Genomic DNA, 4917 nt, shown 5'->3' on the forward strand with positions numbered 1-4917 from the left:
GTTTCGTTTATCGTCATTCCTTGTAAGCCCAATATGGTCTTTCCCCCTTTAAGGGGTTCCTTATATGCTCATAGTCCTTTATGAAGTCTTCGCTTATACCTTTATCTCCCACCTTCTTTTTCAGCTTTGTGCCTAACATATCGAAAACTTCTTATCTTAAGCTTTTCTTTTACTTTCTGTTTGGGTCCTCATTTGTCCACATTTCCATACCTTTCTGTCCTTTCACTTGCTTAGCTCTCTTGCTCGTGATTCCTTCTTAACTACGTGTTCGTGTTGTAGCTGTGCGTCCGTATTTCTTAAGTGTCCCGATACTTTCTTAAACCTCTAAGCACATTACTATAGCTACATACTTGTCCTTTTTCAAATCTTTCACCTTAACACCATCACCATCCTGAGCATTCCTTCTCTTACTTCACATTCCTCTACCCTGGTCACCATTCTCTTAGACCTACTTGTTGAAATCAACTCTCAACCTCTCCACTTTTCTTCTTGTTTCCTTTTACCTCACTCTATCTCGTCTCACATGCCTACTTGAATTTTCATCCTAATGGTCTCGTACTTTTATCGTTAATTTCTCGCGGGGGTTTCACTTACTAAGGTTTTCTTAACTTTCCCCTTTTCCGACACTTAAGCTTCCTATCTTCCATTTGCTCACACTCTCTTTCTTTTCCGAGTATCGTTATACTGGAATTTCCAACCTCAACCTATAGTAAAGTAATAACAGTTCACGTGCCGCACTTGTACCATTTATTCTTGTTGTCACTCGTACTTTGGCACCTTTGCGTGATCAATATCCTTCTCCCCGTCGTTTCGGTTGCTGGGGCTCGCATGCCACCGATATAATCATATATGGGACACGCTACACCTTTATACATTTATGTATTTTTACTATCAACTGGCCCACAAATTACTTCCAAACGTTGTTCAGGCCTAGCCAAATTCCAGGGCTCTTTACTGAGCTAGTCTGCCTCGTTTCACGCGTCTTCTTATGGTCTCCCATCATCTCATATACCGTAGTTTCACTTAGGCTATTCTAGTTTTCCATTTGTCTTTTACGTCAGAATGTGTAGAATTTCTTATAAACTTCCCAGGGGGTCACCCATCATGGAATTGCCCCTACCTGAGCACGCTTAACCCAAAAGCTTCGCTGAAATTCGGTGCCTTAATGCCGATATTTTTGCGTCCGCTTCTTCACATGACCTTTATTACATGTTCTGGAGCGAGTCGAGGTTTCACAGGCTGCGAGGCACTTTCGTACCACGTCATTCCTTTTACAATTACGATTTTACCCTTTTAGTTCCCGATGTTCATCTTCCGCCTATGTGTATGGCTACCTCCTGTCTTGGGCTTCCAGATTCCCGATGGTAGCGTCCACGCCTCCGTTGCCATACCAAATCCATGACCTTTCTGGAGCAACGCATCTCACCTATTGCCGGTTTGCAATATTTCCTTCCCACGCGCCTTCCTGTTAGGCGTATCCCTTCTTACAGAATCTCCGTTACCATTCCTACTCTTCACAGTCTGTACGTAACAATTATCGACGATACTTTACAGAACATACAGCTGTATGGCATATTCCAGCCATTCAGAACTTCCTGTCCCAAGTAACAGAACAAATATCCCAACTTACCTCTGTGTCTTGCCATATCGTCATTCGCCTTTTTCCGTCGCTATTGGACGTCTGCGAAAATTAACGATTAGTACCAGGAATCTCATTTCCTATGGCTTGGCTCTATCGCACGATCTAAGACTGAATGAAGGTCAACATTTCCTAGATGCCCTGCAGCCTCCTGTTTATAAATGTGGCCAGCTTCACACCCATAAACAGGACTCTACTGGACACGACTTTGCAGACAACCCCTTGGACCGACCTGCTCTGATACCACTTTGTCACACCCCGACTTTACTAGGGTGTGATGGGCACCCGACCCCATATCTGGAGCCGAGCGAACCCGCTGACTCTTGTTACATACTTAACTTCCTTAGACTCTTATATCAATAAAAAAATGGAAAACATAGTAAAACTTTCAAGAGATTTTTTTTTTTCCATCGTACTCAAGTCAAACAGAATCTGCAATCACATGGACTTTATGATATAGCATATTATCGACACTCTATACCCACGACACTGCCTGCAAAGTCTCTAACATCAAACAAACATCATGGCTCAGATACTCTGACTCGACAGCACTCCTGAACAAGTGGAGCCTGCCAACTCCGCTGAAACATCTTCTATGATAACTGTGGCTCATCTGGTGTACCTGCGCGGCATGAACGCAGCCCCCGAAGAAGAGGGGTCAGTACGAGTAATGTACTGAGTATGTAAAGCATGAATAGTAACATAATAAGGGAATATAAAGTATGAATAATAACGAAATAGACATATGGAGCTTATCCTGGGACAGATGTAATCCTGTACATATGAATGCCTTTCTGCGGATGCCATGCATGCTTAGTTTCTTTTTCAGAAAAACGGTGCTTCTTATTTACATATACAGAAAACAGAACATTTCAGGAAACGGTGTCCTTTATTTACATTCACAGACGCCGAGTACATCGGCTCTCCCACCCCCCTCCCCAACAGTGCCCCAACATATTATATATATATCGCATATACAGACGCCGTATCCGGCTCTCCCATATCCCGCGTCCGGGACGAAATCCAACTGAATCAGGTGGTGATATAACAGTGGCCCTTCCCCTTTTCCCCATATACATATACATATACATATTCACATTCATACACATATGTCATACAATTGGCATGCATGAGAGCCCAAAGAAAATCATGTGTCCAGCGGAGTGATGTAAGGTCGAAATCCTCCGATTACATTATGGAATACTCGGGTCACTTGTGTCACCTTGAAGGAACGATAATTATAAGGCGAGACTATCAACGAAAGATAACTATAAGAGGAGACATGGAATAAGATCATAGGCATTATAACCGTCAATTCATATGCTTTGAAGTCTTTTAGAAACTAGTGTCATAGCTACGGAATAGAATTAAGGTTCAAGAACTAGTATAACACTTTCATATCTTAGCTCAAGACTCTTAGTCATGGAATCGTTCTTGTCGTACTTATCATAGGCATATTCTCTTTTCTGATATCATCGTTATCATTATCATCATGGAAGTATTCTCGTTGGGATACGTACAGTACTTGTCATTTGGTAATGGAATAAGGATCGAAAGTTTCTTTTGGATTCAGCTTCAAAGTAAGTCAAGCGGAGCAATAAGGTAAATCGGGGAAACAGTGGGCCCACCTCGGATCAAATGAGGTGGCGCACCAAATTTACATATGTTACATGTCATGGCGTTACTTGTGAGGGTTTTAGGGTAGTCGGGTCCTATTTATGCGAGTTCTAGAGGTTTAGGAAATTCTTCCAACATTTTGCACACTTTTTAGTTCAATTCTACTGATTGAAAAAGAGGAAACTTTAGGCGCGGATTTCGGAAGGTAGAGTTATTCCCGAGGCTCACATCCAACATATTCCATCTAAGACATGCCATAGAAAGAAGGGTGAAGCCTTACATACCTTTTCCGCTCCTTATGCAACTCCAATTTCACGTTCCAAATCCGCCAAAATCTATAAATTGGTCATGTTTACCAAAACTTGATTAGAGCCTTTAGAAGTTAATTCTTTAAAGTAACACTTTGTCTGCCGAAATTCCGGCAGCATTTCCCCTGTAAATGTACCAACCCCGAGAATACGGCTCGGCCCCAAATCAACAACAACAATCCGGGAATTTGACCCGGCCAAACCAACAACAATACTAACAATCATAACAACAATATCGACAAGTAATTCAAAACGTCCAAACCAACACCCAACCTTACCCGAAACCTTCCAACTTAATGAATACGATAACAATGCCTTTCTTTCTTTCCAATTCATAAACTATGTCAACAATTCCATACATTACCACATTATCTTCATAAATATGAGAAAACATATTGGAATCATATTATCTTTCAAAACAGCCCACAACACTACAACTTCGACATGAGTCATTAAACCTTCATTTTTCACCATAGCGTTCACAATACGACAACCAATTCATACCAAATAAAATCAGTCCATTTCTTTCACACAAGCAGCCACCATTCGGCCAACACATTAACACACATAACTTCATGCATTTCATCCATTTTAACACATTACGACATGTTCAAAACGCTCATAACCATATCAACCAACACTAAATAAAATTAGGCCATTACCTAACATACAAAGCAGCCCATTTTCGGCCAACACCCCAACATCCATATTGTCATGAACTTCATTCATTTTCACACTCCACAACATATACCACAATCAAATAACATTAAGTAAAATTTGTTTATCATACTTACACCAAAGAAACATACACACGGCCATAACTCCAACTTGCTTTCTATCATGAATTTCTTCCATCTTAGCATACTACAACACATATAAACCCTTTATAACACATAAAACAAGATTAAAACTCACCTTTCTTCTTCAACTTCTCAACTTGCCTCGAATGCGGGAACGACGAAACGGGTAACTTATCTTCCGAAACGATTATGTCACGTTGTAGAGGACTCTTGAATTAGTGGGAATACCACAAGAAAATAATTTTTGGAACAAGATTTCTCATGGCCAAATTTTTCCATGGTTGGCCGAAACTCTCACCTTCACTCTCTTCATCTTTTTTTTTTTTTTTTTTTGTTCTTCTCCTTTTGTCTTGAATTAGAAGAAGACTTCATATATATATATACTTATATTTCCAAACATGTGAGGGGCACATGCCCCTCTCTAGAAAATTCTCCAATTTTCTTGATTTTTCCTTTCTTTTCTTGAGTTCTCACTTGGTCAAAGAAGACCAAATGTTTTCCTTGGCACACTTTAGCCCCCAAAGCAATGTGGGCATATACTTATGCCACACAA

Source organism: Lycium barbarum, chromosome 2, assembly GCF_019175385.1.
Source record: "Lycium barbarum isolate Lr01 chromosome 2, ASM1917538v2, whole genome shotgun sequence".
NCBI classification, from domain to species: Eukaryota; Viridiplantae; Streptophyta; class Magnoliopsida; order Solanales; family Solanaceae; genus Lycium; species Lycium barbarum.